Here is a 20,684-nt window from a genome sequence, read left to right on the forward strand (position 1 = left end):
AAGCATGGTTTATGACAGACTTGGGTTATGGCTCTCATCATGTTTTAATTAATAAATGCACTGTTAATGAATGTATGAACTAATATATGATAATACAACTATTTTGAGAGGGCATCAAAACTTCTTGATGAATCTCAGATAAGTATGATCTCCCTATGTTCAGATGTGTTTATATGACCTATACATTACATATTTATGATGTGTTTGATGAAATTCCTATCATGGATGGTAGGGGTCAGGTTAATTATTTTTTCAAGTGTTTGCATTAGTAGCCTTATTTCATTCTTATTTATCAATTATGGAAGTTTCATGAAGTTTTAGGTAGAGGCCTGAGTCCTAGCCCTAAAAAATTGGCTTAGAATTCAGGGTCGCTGGCACAGAACTACCTGAAAAAGGTTGCAGTTGCATGCATTCCTTGTTGTGGGAGTGACTATAGGGTCTCAGTCACATGGAAGGCTTGTCATGGGAGCGACTGGGGATCTATTTCAGTAAAAAAGCAAGTTGCCTCAGGGGTTGGACACTTGGATGGATCCTGAAGGTTTTTGAGCTTATGAGTAAGTCAGATTGGTCTTGTCTTGTTGATTCCACTTCCTTAACTGTACATTGGGAGTTGAATCATATCATAGAAACTCTTTGTCACATGTTTACCCCAGTGGACCGATTAGATTGGGTAAATGTGGGAGGAGGGTGTTACACATCTAATGCTAGATAATACAATGGACTTGACCACCATTGATCTATTTTCCTTAATTCTCATATGCTCATTCATAAATGATTAATCTTGTCATTTTGCAAATATCTTCCTACCTTATGAAAATATCCTTAACACTGTTGATGTTCAGATAAATCCTTTGTATTCTTCAAAGAGTTTTTCAATATAAAAGGAGATAACAAGTTTAATAAATAAAAAAGAGCAAACATATTTCTATTGAAGGATCCGTGCAACATGTGGTACCCCTATGCATTGTGTTGGTTGCTTGTGTGGAGTGAGTAATTTTTCATCTCCTCCTCGCCACTACTATGAGTGTGAAAAATGCAATGAAGAGGAGGGATATCCCTACGTCGACATCACCACGTCCTTGAGCTCCACATGCCCCACTCCAAAAATCAACCCTCCTCACTCCATCCCTCCATACAAATTTTGAATTGAAGTAACTGTACCCACAAATGGCACAAGACCTTGGTAATTGAGAACATATAGTATAAGTAAATGAAAAAATGGCACACTTAACCTCTACCACCTTTCTTGTTAATCCTTTGAAGTTGATGTTGGTCATGCGATATTTCAATAAATGCAAGGATCTATTCAAGTGTAGAGAATAAATTTGATTTACCAACTGTAGAACAAAATATGCCTCCTAGAAATGAAAGTGAGCTCTTTATCAATGATAATATCAATTATTTGGTACAAATTTATCAATGTTTCCATTGGTCAATATCATATTAGTGGTGTTTAAAATTCCATGAGAAGAATGTCAAAAAAATGTTATTTAGGTTTTAGGATTGGTTAACAAAGTTGTGCGATAATGTTTTTGATTCTCAAAAGGTTGTTTCTTACTAAGCAAAAATGTTTAATTCATCATACCAATAGAAAGTGGTCATGTAATGTAGATAACCTTAATTAAACACTATAGAACAAAAATCATTTTCCCTTAAATATTATAGTTGTTCTAAATTACTCAAATCCCTAAATAGGAGATTGGTGCATATATTAAGTAGTTATCCACATTGTCAATTCATTTGTTCCCTAAATAACCATGTCAATGGTGTGGGAACATACATGAAATCAATGTTGAGTTCTAAAATAAAATTCCATTTGTAAAACCATGCATATAGCACAAACACGCTTAAAATAAAGATAAAATGACCCCACGCAGGGCATATATGGGATTAAATGTACATGTAATAGGTAAATGTTTATGTAAACAATGGTTGGCCTAATATAGGGGCCGCATGTGATTTGGATGTATGAATGTATTGGGTATTTGGTGAAGTTTCTTACTCTTTCAAGAGTTATTGTGGAATTCAATATCTTATCTATCATGGACTTATACTCCATGCTTACATTTGTTGTACATGCTCTGTGCTCTTAAGTATTTGTTGAATAACATTTGGTTTTAGGGCATATGACCCTTGAGCTTGGCTCCTTCAAATGAATCATCTTTGTATTTCACTATAATATGTTTATTCATGAAAATTTAAAATCATGGTTTTTTTGGTATCTTTAGAAGATATAGTGAATTACTTGTGGTAGAAATTTCAGGTTTTGGTTCATTATAATTTTATAGAGACATTATGTGGAAATTAGGTTTTTTACTAGTCTTAAAATTATGTTAAATTATAGCAAGAAAAGGCTTCATTTGACTTGTGCCTTAGTCAAATGGAGAAATTCAAATTTCCACATCAGCAAGATGACTTGAGTTGCAATTAACAGGAGTAACATAGCCAAGTCACTTAGTTAAGTCAGTCAATTTGAGTTTGTGGGAAAGAAGTAGATTTGTGCACGAGTTTATTGCTAAGATCTAGAAATTTAGTGGACTTATAGTTAGTCAAACTTAGTTATTTGAGCTCTAGTCATGAATAGAGTCAGTATGAGTTCAGTTAAGTAGTTGTAGCTATTGTTAACTCATTGATCTCTGAGTTAACTAGTCAATTTACTAAAAATAGTCCTATTCATGCATGCAATTTAAATTGCCTAGCTGAGTGGAGAGATAAAAGCATAATTATATTTATTGTTGTATATTATTGAGTGTACAGAGTTTTCATGTAGTAGGTGAGGCTTTTATCTTGGGAATTGTGCAAGCAAATAGGAGCTTTTCCTATTCTTTAGGAGTTAATTTCCTCAGGAACTGAGAAAGGAAATAGGAGGAGCAGGAGGCCTAGATTTGGCTAAGCATTTACTATAGTAGACTCGAGAGGAAGAGATCAGCATTGCAGTGCAGGGTGAGATTCAAGGATTGAAGTTGTAATAGATCAATTTTCTCATATGATATAATACAAACAAATGAGGGGTTTTTCTCAGCTGGGTTCCCTAGTAAAATTAATGTGTTCATTGTGGTTGAATGATTACATGTGTCTTTGATCTGAAAACGAGATCTTAGACTAATATTAAGGTATTACAGACTCATGTGCATGGATTTTCCTACATTACTTAGTGCAACGGATCGATAAGATTGCGAATAATATAGGCAATGAAGCAGTTAAAGAAACATAATAGGTAAACACACATAACACAACAATTTAATATGGAGTTCACCCAAAACTCCTGGGCTACGTCTCCTGGTCCAGCCTTCAGTGGTGACCTCTCTATTATGTCTTCAAGAGTAGAGTTTTACAATATGTGAGCTCAAATTGAGTCTCAACACAACAGATACAAAATAGTATGAGTTTTGCTTGAATCCCTCAAGCCTTTCTGAGTACACAGACTTGTTCTCTCACTCTCTGTCTTCGTCATCCCTCTGTCTCAGCACTGCTTGTCTCTGTCTTCTATCTTCTGTGGCTTTAAAGCCAATCAGCACTGTCTATTCGTTTCCCCTTCTCGGGCTCTCTGGCTCCTAGCCTATGTCTGCTCGAATCCCCTTCTGAGCGTTAACAATCATGGCATAATGTCTTCAGGGAATGTGGCCACCTGTTCTGCAACAGAAGGGAACATTTGGCCTTTGAAATCCCCAAAAATAGCGTTATCTTTTTACACAGAGAAATACACTAAAAACACAGGAAAATTCACCAAACTACCATTTATCGGACTTCAAATATCCTTAAATCCACTCTATACTCCTATCGGGTCCGCCTGTATATTGCTATCGCATATCCACCGTTGATCTGAGAGATCTTGATCCAATGGCTGAGGTTCATTTCGGGCGGCTCAAGCGTACAGGGGTTAACTGCCCGAAAAGGGTGGTTTTCTCTCTCCGGCGCCTAGCCACGTGGCAGCCAATGTATGGGCTCGGGTGGAGCTCGGCCAAAACCACTTACCGCCTATGGCTCACCCAAAATCTCGCTTGTTTCAGAACTCAAAACATATATATCTGCATGTATAAGCCCTTTTGGGTCTGGTTTATCACTTTATTCGCATTTTCTTTGGTTTTTGTTTATTTAACGAAAACATGAATTTACATAGAAAAAGCCCTATTTCAGGATCTCAAATTATATCAAATATCATTCATAATTTTATCGGGTCCGGCTATTGTAGTCACAGTTGTTATTGGCCCCACCCCTTTGCATAGCTATGGTGTGATATTGCGATGCGATTGATTGCAATCACATATCGCATAGACCTCTGGGCTGTTTGTAAGTGCTCCTTTGTAATCGCCCATTGCGATATCGCGACTTAACCTGGGCCATCGAGCTACACACTTGATCGACGGTCCTCGTTGACTTGCGCTGATCGCGATCACAATTGTCATATGATAGGCTCCGATATCTCTGTCTGCCACCACCAATTGCGATATGCCGATTAGATCTGGACCATTGATCAACCAGATCCGACGACTCCTGTGCGTCATTCCTTTGACCTCCGATAGGCCTTATTTCACTATTTTCTTCATGTTTTTGCCTCCCAATAGTGTAATCTGCCTTTTTAAAAGGTTCTTCTCATGCGATAATTTTTAATGTTTAGAAGACTTTGAAGACTTAGAGGGTTTTCTAGGATCCATTTTGGATCATGCCTTCCCACTGAAAAAGCTTTTGGACCACCAAAAGTTGGTTTTTAAGCATCAATCAAGTGAGGATACAACTTCCTCACTTGTCCAATCTCTATCCATCTTGCACTGCTTGGTTTTGAACCTTTGAGTCTGATTCTAAGGTACTCAACATCCTCTCTATGCGTAGTTCTCACCTTCCCGTCCAGAACTGTATCTTCCTACAACTCATTGAGATATTCAGGCAATAGATCATCAATAGAAGGTAACTGACTTTGCTCTTCGAGATCTTCAATCAATGAAGGTTCATATAGTATCAAGTTCTCTGCATTATTGATTGAATAGATATGCATATAAGCTGGTAAATCAAGGCGAAAAGCGTTTTCACCAATTTTCTCAAGTATCTTGAAAGGCCCATACCTTATTGGCTTCAGCTTCTTTCCTTCACCTTGCATTTTGTCTTTGCTGATGTATAGCTAGACTTGATCACCAACTTGGAAGCTATGCTCAATTTGATGCTTGTCATGCCTTGCCTTGTACTTGGCCTGGCTTCTTTCCAGTTGTTCCTGCACTGCCTGGTGAATTTCTTGGATCTGTTCAATGAACTTGGTTGCTTTTTCCACATCACTGTGTCCATCAACTGCTATGTCTTTACTAAAGATAAAATCCAAGGGAGACCTTGGTGTAAAACCAAAACAAGTCTCAAAAGGAGATCTTTGTGTAGAAGAGTGCTTGGCACAATTGTAAGCATGTTGCACATAACACAAATGTTCATCCCAAAGCTTGGGATGCTTGCTGCAATAGCCTCTAAGCAACTGGATCACTGTCCTGTTGACCACCTCTATTTGACCATCTGTTTGTGGATGAAATGATGTGCTCTTCTTCAATCTGGTGTCCATTAACTCCCATAGACTTGACCAAAACTTCCCAACAAATCGGGAATCTTGATCAGATACAATGGAAGTGGGTAACCCAAAATGAACCCATACATGCTGAAAGAACAAATTTGTTGTTTGTTCAGCTGTAATCTGCTTATTACAAGGTATTAAAATACACATTTTGCTGAACCTGTCCACAATAACATATAAATAATCATGACCCTTTCAAGATTTTGGAAATCCCCCAACAAATTCCATGGAAACACTTTCCCAAGGACGAGAAGGAACTGGAAGTGGAGTGTACAAGCCTATTTTTCTATTGCTAGGCTTGCTTTTAGCACACATGGTACACCCATTAATATATCTAGACCTGATATTAGAGAAGTGTGTGCTTCTCGGATTATGTTAACTCTTTCAGTTTGAGGAATTCATAACTTTCCCAAATGATATAAGAGTTGGTCCTTAACATGATAATCCAATTCTTCTACTTGTTTGCCCTGACTTAAAGTTGCATATACATCTTTAAAATCTACATCTTGAGCATATTGTTCATTGTAGCTTTCATGCAATACTGAATTATTCTTAAGTATAGTGGATGCATTTATGATTGGTCTTGATAACATATCTGCAACCTTATTGTGTGTGCCTTTCTTATATCTGATGACAAGATGAAACTGTTGTTGAAAACCCATCCACCTATAGTGTCTTGATTTTTGCAATTTAGTTTGTGAGTGCAAATATTGAAGTGGTTGATGATCTGTATGTACAATTGTTTCCTTGCCCAATAGGTAATGTTTCCACTTTTTTACACTCTGCACTAATGCATACAATTCTTTATCATATGTGGGACAACTAACTACTACAGAATTAAATGTCTCAGAATGATAACATATGGGTTTACAGTGTTGCATCAACACTGCTCCCATGGCATAGTCACTGGCATTTGTTTGAATCTCAAATGGTCTTTGAAGATCTGGCAATGCTAGTATTGGTGTTGTAATAATTTTTTCTTTCAAGGTGTCGAAGGCTTTATGCTGTTTGCCTCCCCACTGAAACACCTTGTTCAATCCTGTCAAAGCATGTAAGGACGTTGCAATCAAGGAAAAGTTAGCAATAAACTTTCTCCACTATTGTGATGCTCCTAGGAAACTCCTAACTTCTGTAAAAGATTTGGGTTTAGGCCAGTTCACAATGAATTCAACCTTAGAGGGATCTATCTTCAATTCACCACCCCCTACAATATGACCCAAATAATTTAAAGATGTTTTGCAAAATTCACATTTTGATAATTTCACATAGAGATTTTCTCTTTTCAAAACATCTAGAGTCTACTTTACATGCTTCAAATGTTCTTCCCATGTTTTACTAAAAACACAAATGTCATCTAAATATACAATTACAAAATCATCAATAAAAGGATGGAGTACATCATTCATAACTCTCATGAAAGTGGCAGGAGCATTAGTTAAGCCAAAAGGCATAACCAACCATTCATACAACCCTTGCTTTGTTTTGAAAGCAGTCTTCCATGCATCTTGTTCTCCTACTCTGACCTGATGATAGCCACTACACAAGTCCAACTTGGAAAAGTAAACAGCTTCTTTTAGCTGATCTAATAGACCATCAATGCGAGGAAGAGGATAACGATTCTTAATCGTTATTTTATTTAGTGCTCTATAATCAATGCACATCCTACACAAACCATCTTTCTTTCTCACCAACACGATTAGAGATCCACATGGTGATGTGCTTGGTCTTATGAACCCTTTATCAAGTAGCTCCTATACCTGCTTCTTTATCTTTGCATTCTCTAAAGCGGATAACCTGTACATTCCGATGTTAGGCAATGGAGCATCTTGCTGCAAATGAATATCATGTACTATTTCCCTTTTGGGTGGCAGACCTTTAGGTTCTTGAAATAGGATATCATATTCTGAAACAATTTTATCTAAATCAACTTTCTGTTTAGCATCACAACCTTCAAATATATTTGTCTTATCAGGGTTCTTTTCCTTTACAACCATTAGTAAAAATTGCTTGTATGAATTTACAATTATTTTCATCTGCCTTGAGTTAATGAGAGTGTAGTTACTTTTGAGCCGATGAGCTCTTACAATATATTCTATTCCATCTTTTGTGAGTTGATACTTATTTTCAATTCTATAGAAAATGGATTTTCTATCATACAGGTAAGGACTTCCTAAAACAATACTACATATATCCAAGGGAACTATATCTAACTCAACCTCATTTAGAAAAGTTGACCCAATAGAAAACCTAAGTTTACATTGTCTAGTCATTTGTAGCTTTGCTTTATCATAGACCCAACCTAATGGATATGGCTTCTTGTGAGGTGTTGTTAGTAAGCCCAACTTCTTTACAGTTGTTTTAAAAATCAAGTTTACCTGTGAACCACTATCAAATAAAGTATCAATCTTTTGGTGCTTGGAAATAACTCTAATATGAAAAAGCTCATGTCTTTTCCTCTCATTATCTTCATTATCAATAGATTGTGCATAATTACTTGTAGATGCTTCAGAATTTTTACCTTTTATACCTGTGGTTGTGACTGTTGTTTCATCACTTGAGTTTGACCCCAAGTCTTTCTTAATAGCAACAACAATCTTCTTCTTCTTGCCATCGAACTTCTTGGGTTTCAGCTCTGGATGCAAAGACCAGCAATGTGCATCATCATTTCCATCCTTCTTGCAGTGAGTGCATGAGGGTTTGTCTTTCTGTACAATGTTTGCCTTCCTCTCTTTCCATTTTTTCTTCTTCTTTTCCTTGTTCTTGCTTGCAGTGGGTTTTGATGATCCCCCAATCTCTGGGTTCACATTCTTGCCTCTAGCCTCTAGATGTGTAGCCTGGAATGATACCTCATCTATGCTAGAAGGGTTAAACATGAGAATGGTGTGCCTCAAATAGCTATGCAGACCACCTATATACTTCGACAAAGTTTCAGGTGAGTCTAGAGAAATGCCTAGAATTAAAGCTCTTTTTCTAAATTCCTGGGTATAACTTTGTACACTTTTCCCCTTTAATTGGCGAAGAGTTTGCCAACTCATCATTGCTTGCTACATATAAGCTAGTGGATAGAATTATTTTTTAATGGCAGAAAAAAATTCATTCCAGGTAGAAAGAATTTTACCATGCTTCTTCAAATCAGCTTGTGTCTTGCCTTCCCACCACACTAGGGCAGTTCCTCCAAGGCGAAGGCTAGCCAACTGAATCTTTCTCCTTTTTGAATTGATGTTCTACACCTTGCAATATACATCAATCTGTCTAATCCAGTTATCTAGCTTTTCTGCATTTAATTCACCATCATAAATTGGCAAATCAAATTTCACATCTAAGTTAATCACATCAGTTTTCTTCTTTTTCTTTTCAGGGCTAGTTTTATGTAAAGAAGATAATGAGGATGGTGATGATGGAGTAGATGGTGGAGAAGGCCTCTCTTCTTTTCCTTTGCCTTCTGGATGGCCATCTAGAAGAGGTTCCTCTGCTCCTTTTTCTGTTTGAGATGCTAAAGTGCTTTCACCTCGACATTTCTTAAATTCTTGATACATCTCTTCCACCATGGCTCTCATGGTCATGAAACTGTCCATGAATTGAGAGTCTGATTTCGATGAAGTTTGTTCTGCCATCCTCCTCCTATGATAGACTCTTCCAATTTTTGGATTATCCTCAACAAGTTCTCCTTCTCCTAGTTTGAGCTTTGACCTAGTTAGCATTCAACAATCCATCAAACCTAAAGCTATGATACCACTTGATCTGAAAATGAGATCTTAGACTAATATTAATGTATTACAGACTCATGTGCATGGATTTGCCTACATTACATAGTGCAACAAATCGATAAGATTGCGAATAATATAGGTAATGAAGTAGTTAAAGAAACATAATAGATAAACACACATGACACAACAAATTTAATATGGAGTTCACCCAAAACTCCTGGGCTACATCTCCTGGTCACCCTTCAGTGGTGACCTCTCTATTATGTCTTCAAGAGCAAAGTTTTACAAAATGTGAGCTCAAATTGAGTCTCAACACAACAGATACAAACAACAGGAGTTTTGCTTGAATCCCTCAAGCCTCTGTGAGTACACAGACTCGTTCTCTCACTCTCTAGAAGGATCCAGAATCGTTCTACGTGAAACAATCATATCCAATTCTAGAAGGATCCAAATTTGATTGCTACTTTTATTGAAAATAGGACATAACATAGTGTTTCAAGTCTAAATTTTAGAAGCATTAAAGATAATTTTAGCCTAAAAGTGACCTTCTAATGAAAAATAATAAAATAATAGTTAAAATAATAAAATAAGAGTTATGAATTTTGGAGGGAAAAGGAGCAAACTACTTTTCTTAATTGTATTTTTGGCTTATCTCGTTATAGGTTTACTCAAGTTTCAAGTGTAAATAGTCAATGGATGCAAAATTAAATTCCATGTCCAACGAGTACCGATTATGCATACTTATAAAAAGAGCCACATTGATAAAACTTGAAGATACATTAAAAAAGTGTGTTGAACACACATTTTTAATGTATCGTCAATTTTTATCAATATGGGTCTTCTCAAAAGTATGCATAATGGATACTCGTTTGATGTGGAATTTAATTCCACATCCAACGAGTGTACATACTTGAAATTTGAGTAAAGCTATAAGGAGATAAGCAAAAAATACAATTAAAACAAGTAATTTTCTAATTTTCCCTCCAAAATATTTACATGTACCTCTTTTCAAATTTAAAGGATTTTGATTGGTTTACATATTATGACATGGAAATTACATGAAAATTTCATGGACACTTTTAGGCTGAAATTTTCTCTAATGCATATTATAAAAATTGGATGTGTGGTATGCCTTACAAGTTAGCTCTTTGAAAAGAGCCAAAGTCAACAAGTTTTGGGAAAGCTACCATAACTTTCACCCAACAAATCAAAATTTGGTCAAATTTATGGCATTACATATTTCATAATCTAAATTGCTAAAGAATTCTAGACACATTAGGAGAACTCAATCTTTGAATCAAAGTTATAAAAGTTATATTAATTTAAAATTATCATAACTTTTGATTGGGAAGTTTGAATGAGGTGATTCACAACTTATTGGAAAGAGGAAATTGAGTATGATATATTGGAAAAAAGATAATAAACATTTTGGATCAATGTTTTCAATATATTAAGGTTGGAATTTGAGGTTTAGAGTTGGGTCCTGTATAGACCTAATGGAAAAACTTACTCCATTGGAGATAATGATAAAAATGAAATCAATATTTGGGAATAGTTGAGGATGATAAAGAAAACATCTAAGGCTCTTTTTATGGAAAATGATTATTTTTGTGGTGAAACTTGGGAGTGTTGGATGATTATTGATAAAGATATTAGACTAAGTGCCACTTGGGAAGTATTTAAAAAATTGTTCAAAAATGGGACTAAAAAATAGAAGTGATGTAAACAATTGAAGATGAATTCAATGAAACTAAATACAATATTTCCAAATTACAGAAAGACAATGAGCAATTAAAAGTAGATCTTAATAATAAGGGTGATCAATTACGTAAGATGCAATCCCTTAATGAATCACTCATTAAGGAAGTTATGAACTTAAATTAAGAAATTAGTAGTGAACAATTGGGAAAGGATGAGTCAAGGAAAGAAATGAAAAATAAAGTTGAAGAAATCAAAAGTTTATTTTAGCATAATAAAAAAGCTCTTAATGATTTTGACAAGGTGAATTTGAATTTATAGGAATCTGAATCAAAGAATATGAAGATATGATATAGATTAGATCATTGTATTATTTTTCATCTATCTTGATGCTTTTAGAGTGGAATAAATTAGAGGAACCAACTTGTAGGTTTTTTAGCGGTGGTCCCAATTTAGAAAATTTGGGGCAAAAAATCACCTGAAATCTCTTAGAGCCATTTTGAGGCCTCAAATGAAAATATTTTGTAGTGTCAAACTTATTATGGAATAAGATATGTTGTTTTACACATTGATACCATTTCCATTGGTGTAATAAATGCCTCAATTATGTCTCATATAACAAATTTATGCATCGTGCAAATTGACCACCATGGTATGAGTGGATGCTAGGTCATCCCCATTACTCACACTCATTGGGATAATGAAATATAGACTTTCAAGAAGTCTCTAGAAGCTACAAGAACCTTACCACTAGTTGAGGGTTGAGGAAGTCAAATCTTACGCCCATGTGGCTATTGGGCTATGTCAAATACTGAGTTGCTAAGAGGATTAGGGGCTTCTCCACTCTATGATATTCTATCTTGTCCCATAATTAAGCAAAGCAATTGAGAGTGGGAAGTTGGAGAGAAAAATAGAGGGAGGTAAGATTTTTTGGCAATTCAAAAGCAACAGATTTTAGGTAACTCCATGGAAAGCACCTCTTTCTTTGTACTTTCATATTTCCATGCCAAAGAAAAGAGAACATAACAATTTCACCTTCTAGTTAGGTTTTCTCCCGTGAGGGCTTCCTAAGGTAATACTCGTGTTTATTTATGGATGACGTTTGTGTGTAATTTTCTATTTTATATTCTTCACATTTCATGCAACAAAAATCACTAACTAAAGATTATAGAATCTAAAGGAATTTAACCTTCATGGGATAGATTTCAATTATTTTATCATTTTTATACTGTTCTAGTGGAATCTCCACAGTTTCTTATAGATCAAGATATTACCACAATAATTGAAGAGGATACTATTACAGGCCATTTTGTCACATCTGTTAAATAAGCCTGAAAACTGGATCAATCAACATCCTGAGACACTTTGTCATAATCCCTTTGTAATGACCTAAGCATCAACTCTCCAAGAAGTTTGAGTTTCTGGGATAATCAACCTAAAAACCATGTTTTTGCCCCAACGCACCCTGCATAAATGCCTACCTGCATTGACCACATGTTTCATAACTGAGCACTTGCACTGATTATCGCATGTTGCTCTACTTTGCAGGTGTGCTGATTCTAGAAATTCGGGAAAATTAAAAATATTTTCGAAGCCTCTTTTTCCAGAAGGTTCCAAGGTAATTTTAACTATTTACAATAGATAAAGAGCTCAAATTTATATATGATCCTATCTTGGATACCTTATCTATTATCCCTTGAGCTTATCCTCCCTCTTAAGTGGATCTCAATCGCATATTTGTAATTGGATAAGAATTCCTAAACTACCACACTCCTCCTATAAATTTACTGCCTCCCATTAGGTTTGGGTTGGCTTTTGGAGATTGATATTTCCCTCATGTTATTTCATTGAACCTAAAGGATTCATCACCTTCATGCATTAGGGTTGGTGTTGAGGTGTGATTTGTGACAAGGAAGGACAAGTCAACTTGGGGAGACAACTACAAAGTCAGCTACAATTTATGATTGTAAACTCTCTCCTATGTTTATCAATACAAAGAGAATCTTGTTTTCCTGTATTTGATGTGTTATGTTTGTACTCATGCATTTCAATGCCATGTTGTTTCATTGAATGGATATTTTAGATTATGCTACATGGATTGTGGCTTCTTTTCTTGTTTTAGTCGTGTGTGCAGGTTCTAAATTATAACACTTGGAGCTAGAGTTGGAGCTTACAATCAAGGAGTAAAGGAAGGCTTGCTTCAAATTCTAGGTAGAATTCTTTCCCATTCTCTAATTTCTCTAAGGGAAACTTGAATCTTTTTGTCTTTTGTTTCACTAAATCAGGCCACTAGATCTAGGGAATTCACCTTTTTTCCGTAATTGTGAAAATTATGTATAAAAAACTAGTGACCATACTGGGGAATGGTTCTTCCCTTAGTGGTTTCCCCTATCTTAGCATTCTTTTCACCTCTTAAAGAGACATTAATTGACTCACTCAAAAATTGATTGACCTTAGGAAAACACCCTTTTGATCTTGGTTGGGTTTCTTGTGTTGTATTTTGACCGAAACAACCCCAACGCATTCCCTGTTCTAAGACAAAGAACTTCAGTGCACCTGTTTCTTCTATGTACCTATGCTGCAGTGAACTGTATGTTTTGCACTTGTGCTGAAGTGCACTGATATATGTTTTTCACCTATGCTGCAGTGCACTAGTGTATGTTTTTCACATGTGTTGATCTTGTAGGATGCAGAAATTTGCATTCCTTTGCCTTTCTCTTCATTTTTCTTTGGTCCAGAAAGTTTTCTTGAGTCTTTGAGTTTGTCCATGTGTCTAAAAAGCCAATACCTTGTGTGAAATTGCGTGTTTTTGTTTTCACTTTTTCAAAAACAATATTCCCCTCAATCGCTGGGGGGGGCTAAAATATGTACGAGTGTTAATCGCCTCCGAGTTTCATCACCTTTTTTTATAAGATTTTGTTTCATTCTTTCTTACTTCTTGTCAATTAGGGTTTGTATGCATAGATTACAGTTAAAGTCTGTGTGGCTTCTTTTCATCATCGATCAAGTTGCATTCATATGTTTCTTTTCTTTTGAAACATTAAAAGAAAAACAATTATTTGCATTGCATATAAGGTTTTGATTTTGATTGGAATAGTGAAGTTGAGGAGATCAATTGTTGCATCACTTATTTGTTGCATTGTTGATTGATTTCTTATTCCCCTACTTAGTTAGGCTTTTCATTGTTAAAAGGAAAATGAAAAGGGTTATTTTTGTCATATTAGTTGCATCATAGGTGTGTTCAAGTGACATCGATTTTTGAGCCTTGAAATTAAAACATAATTCAAGATAAACTCTAAAATTCATTCTATTAACCTAAGGAGAATTTGAAACTTAACACAAACATTTAGAGGTATACGCTAGAGACGTGTTTCAATGTCTTTAAATGTATGAGTTGTCGTTCTTTGTCAGTGTTACATTCTGAGGGTGATATCCCATTCCACATATGTAAGTGTATAGGATTGTTCTCCACCTACCTTCAGGTATATCAGGTGGTGCTCCACACATGATAAATATATGGGAACACTCTCATCGAACGTTTACGCATTAGACAACACTACTACAGACTGCACTTCCACGTACCTCCGGATTTATTTTGGAAATCCACAATAGGATGTAAGCTAACCTTAGGAATCTGAGTTAGCCTCCTTGTCACTCGTGATACACCAAACACAACATTCGGGGAGATTTCCTACACGTATGTAAATCCTTTTTTTACCAAGGTGGTATATCGCAGTTCACGGTGACCTGGTAAACCTTATCTGCCTAGTTACCCATTTTGTTTTATTTTGTGTCTTTAATTTCTAAAATCAATTAATTGACTGGAAAACAACACCCCCACCATGGAATAACTCTTTAGTATATCTTAGGTTGATACCAATGGCAACAATTCCTGAGTCCACTAGTCAAGGAAACCCCTTTGATGGAAATCCTGGTCATTTTATTTCTTTTTGAAATATTGGTGCTCCTTATATGGCAACATTGTCCCTTCCTGGATTTACCAGTGGTTTGATAGTTTGGTTATTTTAAACCCCTATGGTTCCACATGTCCAAACTGCTCCTCAACCAAGTTCTCCTCCACCTGAACAACATCAACCTCGAGTTGATCCTAAACTTGACCATTTTCCTTGTTCACCTATTGTTTCTTCATCCCTTTCTTCCTCCTCACCTGGTTAAAGTATTGATTCTAGTAACCAGAAAGCTAAGAAGATGAAGGAAATGATGAATAAGAAGAAGAAAAATAAGCAGGGGGGCAACCAAGCAACCATTGCTACCAATGCAACTAGTATGGAGAAACCTTCCAATCATCCCTGCAAAATTAAGTTCCCTTACAAGTTATGTAAGGGTGACCACCTTCTTAGAGTTTGTCATGTAATTCCCAAGTTATTAGAAGTGCGGTCCACAGGCTCACATCAACCTTTTTTGTCAGCTTTTGGAGATCATGCTGGAGATAAACCATCAACTAGTAATAATAAGGTTCACAGGAAAAGGGGTAAAGTTAATTTTCCCTGTAAGTTATGTGAAGGGAATCATCCAATTCACCTTTTACCTTACATGGATGAAGCCTCAAAATTGTTCGAAAACCTTACATTTTCTCAGTTGCGCCTTCTGGTTGGTTACCAAAATATTTCCCCTAATCCTCCACTAGTTGTTGAAGTGATTGATCAAAATTCGTCTTTATTCAATCCCACTCTCTTTGAACATGAATCCCATGAGTTTGTTCCAACCCAACCATTGGTTGAGAAAATAGTTGACTTGATTTGACCTTACATTGTTTGTACTTTTCCCTTATAGAGTGAGTCTCATACCGCTCAAGTTCTTGTTTCTTCAATTTCCAATGAACTGGGGGGTAATCCTCCCGTTCCATCAGCACATGGGGACAATCCTTCCATTCCCATGGCACAGGGGGGAAATCCTCCCATTCCCACAGCACAAGGGAGTAATTCTCCTGTTCCCATAGCACAATGGGGCAATTCTCCCATTCCCACAGCATCCCCTCCAAGTAGTATGGTCACTTCCTTTGATTGGAGTTGACTGGAAGGATATTGTCTTCCTCCTTACGTTCCCTTCTAGATCATAGTACAAACTTATAATATGGTTGTACTTGGAAGAGTCATAGACGAAGGCGCATCTATTAGTATTTTGTCCTCAACTACTTTTCAAGCTTTAGGTTCTCCTCAACTTGTGCCCATTACCCAAAATATGTTGGCTTTTAATAGAGGAATTAGTCAACCATTAGGGATCCTTCCTTAGTTGCATATTACTTTTGGAGGAAAGACTATATATATATCAAAGTGATGGTAGTCTAGTTCCCTTTGTATTTTAATTTACTCCTTGGGCGTGACTATGTTTATGACATGGGAGCTCTTGTCTCTTCACTCTTTCCTGTGATGTGTTTCTCGCAAGAAGGAAGAATTGTGACCATTGACCAGCTTTCATTTGATGGTCCTAATTTGACTCCCAATCAAATAAATTCCCAAAATGGTCCTTATATGCAAGTGGTATCTACCGTATCATAGGTTAATTATGTGGCAACATGTCCCATAATTGTTCCTACTAATGAAGATGAGCCTTTCTCTATTTGCTCAACTTCTTTTGACCTAGATCTAGTAGGCAATCTGGCGAACCATTTATTGGGACCATTAGAACCTGATATTTCCATTGGATCCCTTGATATGTATCCCTCCGAGATCATTATTATTCTATCTAATGAGAACCTCTTGGAAGCCATGGCCTCCTAGAGGTCATGATCAAGGTACCCAGAGCAAAGTTCCTTTTCTTGTGTCAAGCTCCTTAAAAAATGATACAAGGTCCCCGAAGCAGAGTTCCTTTTCATGTGTCAAGCTCCTTAAAAAATGAAGCAAGATACCATGAGCAGAGTTCCTTGTCTTGTGTCAAGATCATTAAAAAATAAAACAAATCTCCTTCCAATTTGATTCTTTGATTAGATCTCATAAATTCCCAGCGGAGTCTTTTAATTGATCTCATAAATGAACCTTGATTCCATCCACCCAGTAACTAGTATTTTACTTAGGTGAATGAAATGAAGCTTGGGGGGCATGTGCCAAAAATTGAGTCATTATGTTGGGGGCATGCAAACTTATTTCAAGCATAATTTTTCTTTGATTCAATCTTGTGTAAAAATGAAACCACTCTCAATCATAGTTTTTCTCTGTTTCAAGATTGTGAAAAAATGAAACCATCTTCAAGTATTCTCAAGAATAGTTTCCACATGTTTCAAACTTGCGTAAAAATGAAACCATTTTCATCCTACTTCTTTTGATTGCCATTTTTATCAGCCTATTTCTACAACATGAGTCTTGGTTTTCTCATTCCATCATCACCATCTGCTTGGTCTATCATTCAGTTTCAATTGTTGCGATGAGTGGTCTTATTATCCTTCCTCTTGACCTCTATGTGTTTTGAGTAGTTCCATCATGACCAGAAGTAGTTGCTATCCTTTATACCACTCATTCGTCTGGGGGAGTCCTATTTCAACTCTTTTCAGACTCCCAAAACATGAAAAGATTGTCGATCACTTGTCTTTTTGAACTCATTAAAGTAAATGAAAAGACGGGTGCCAAGTATAAGTTTAACCCTTTTCGGAACTAGGATAGACTATTTATAAAAAAGGAATACTTTAGTCAAACATGACTAAAAGGTTTTCCTGAGTATCATTTTCTGCCTTTTTGAACTCAAGAGACAAATTTATGAAAAGTAACCTTTGGAGTTTTTTTTTTTACTCACTAAATATGAAAAAGGAGTCAAGTTACACCTTAGTTGAACTCGTAAAAGAATAAAACAATGTTGGACTTGTCAAACATGATGGGACCAGACCCCACTCCTTCTTAGAGTTCGTTAAAAATACTCAAAAGGATTCATCCGAAGGATGAACTTATAGATCAATCATATGTTATCCTCCTCACTCTTGTCAAACATAAAGAGGTATTGACCATAAATGGTTGGGGAAATTAGGAAAATAAGGTACTTAACCTATTAATGGAAGCTAGTCACGCTTGAAAATGACACTCTTCCACTTCATCTCCATGGTTGTTGGGTTGGGAAATCTGCTTGCCTTTTTGGTTCATCATACCATATTAAAATCCTGCACATTTGGTTCTTGGTCAATGTTTCCAACTCCACAAGTGTCTTTGATATGGTCAAGAGAAGTCATTTAGTTACTATCTTTTACAATATTCCTAATCCTTCATTCATGTTTGTCGTTCCTGAACTCGTTTTACATCATCATTCCATACCCATTTCATGTCGTTGATGGGGGATACATGAAGGCCCTCCAACGACGGGTTGCGCTTCTTGTTGACATCATCTCATCGTCCAAGAAGTTGACTAAGAAAATCCCTTCAATAATTTGGAGCTTGCATACATTAATGTGTGGTGTTCAGCTCATCCATTCACACCACATAGATTGTGCTAAAATACCTTGAGATCCATTAACATCATCGATGGTTTATATCACATCTGTTAATGGCTTACATCATTGGTCGGTAATCAGATGATGTCTACCATGTTCGACTTCAGCTCATTTATTCACATGATTATACTCGTACTATCGAGTTAACGAGATAGAAGACCCTAGATCTAGTTCCATCCATTCGGGCTGCGATTTCAATATACATACAAGATCACAAAGTATGATGGATATGATCATTCACACAGTCATCCAAGGATGTTATCAGTGGACGAGACTTCTTAATCATTGTACACGAAATATTGTCTTATATGCTAAGCATGGGTATGCCTCCATCAACAATGATATCATGATGATAATATGTATTATAACAGATAATGATCTTGACTGATTTGTTCTTGATCCAGACTTGTCACAAGGTAAAGAAATTTAGTCCTTAGCTACTACTTCTGACTTTGTACTTTACTTGCCAATTTTTCACATTTATTCAATAAGCTTGAAAACCAGATCAATCAACATCTTTGTGTTATGTGGAATTATCCCTCTTGCAAACAAGAGCGATCTCCCTAGACTTCAAAGAACCTTAGTAACAAACAAATAGGAACTGCTACCTTTCTCTAGACTATGATTGACTAAAACCAAATACAATGATAGAGGCCTCTTACCGATTAAACAAAATGATTGATGAAGTCCCTTTCAAATCTTCCGACCATTTTCTCTTTGACACTTTAAAGCATCCAATATATAACCAAAGATATAAATGGACTAATTAACCATTTATATATCAATATGAAATCACAATCTATGTAGGTGATCAAGGAATCCTACAAATTAGATCAACAAAGATGTAATTGAGAAAGAATAATTGCCTTTATACTAATAAATTGGAGAAAATCCTTAAAACCATGTAGCCTTGAAGTCACAATTCCCTCCCATAATCTCCAACCCTTCCCTTACATGAATAGCCTTCCAAGCCTATTCCAACAGCATAATCCTACTTGCAACAGTCCTCTCCCAATCCTCAGACCTACAGTAGCTTTATAGGCCAATAATGGGAATTTTTGGATACATTCTCCAAGGGATGAGATCCACTAATAGTGGGGTAGTGGTTCCACAAAGGAAGGGGAGTTTCTCCATGATGGGAGGGATCAAGGTTGAATAGGCACCCATTTGAAGCTTGTTGGTTGGGATATATGCTACCAAAAATGCTTCTAGACTTTAATTTTTATTTTTACATTCGTTAATTCATGTTTGTAGGTCATATTGTAAGACAATGTGTACTTGTGTGCAAATTTTAATGGTATTCTCTGTGTATGTGCATAAATTAACTAGGGAAATGTTCAGGTAGCCAAAAATAGGGTTTTTGTACCATGGGATCCAGGAATTCCACTTTCTTTGGGATGATTTAGATTCTAACTTTGCATCAGAATGATTTTGGGACACATTTGTGGATAGCGAAATATCCAAACCGATGGTCATTTTCCTACTGTGATAAAATGGCATGTAACACCTTGGACACTTTTTCATAATCCCTTTGCAAAGCCCTAAGCATCAACTCTCACAAAAGGTTGTGTTTCTAGGATAATTAGCTTAAAAACCATGTTTTTAGCCCCAAATAACCCTACATAAATTCCTATCTACGATGGATGCATGTTGCATAACTGAGCACCTATGTTGATTAGTGCATGTTGCTATACTTTGCAGGTGCATTGATTCTAGAAATTTGGGAAAAATAAAAATATTTTCGAAGCCTCTTCTTCTAGAAGTTGCCAAGGTAGTTTTAACTATTTACCATATATAGAGAGCTCGAATTCCTATCTGATCCTATCTTGGAGACCTTATCTCTTATCCCTTGAGCTTATCCTCCCTCTTAAGTGGATCTTAAGACTAGATTCGTAATTGGATAAGAATTCCTAAACTATCACACTCCTATAAATTTACTACCTCCCATTAAGTCTAGGTTGGCTTTTGGAGATTGATAGTGCCCTCATGCTGCTGCTTTGAAACTAAAGGAGTCATCAAATTCATGCATTAGGGTTGGTGTTGAGGTTTTCTTTGTGACAAGGAAGGACAAGTCAACTTGGGAAGGCATCTACAAAGTTAGCTACTATTTATAGTTGTAAACTCTCTCCTATATTTATCAATACAAAGAGCATCTTGTTTTCCTATATTTTATGTGTTATGCTTGAGCTCATGTATTTCAATTCCATGTTGATTCATTGAATAGAGATTTTAGATTATGCTATGTGGATTGTGGTTTCTTTACTTGTTTTAGTCATGTGTGCAAGTTCTAATTATAGCA

This window comes from Pinus tabuliformis, chromosome 5_1, assembly GCF_031772625.1.
Source record: "Pinus tabuliformis cultivar Carrire ecotype Pingquan chromosome 5_1, CPIR1, whole genome shotgun sequence".
Taxonomy (NCBI): Eukaryota; Viridiplantae; Streptophyta; class Pinopsida; order Pinales; family Pinaceae; genus Pinus; species Pinus tabuliformis.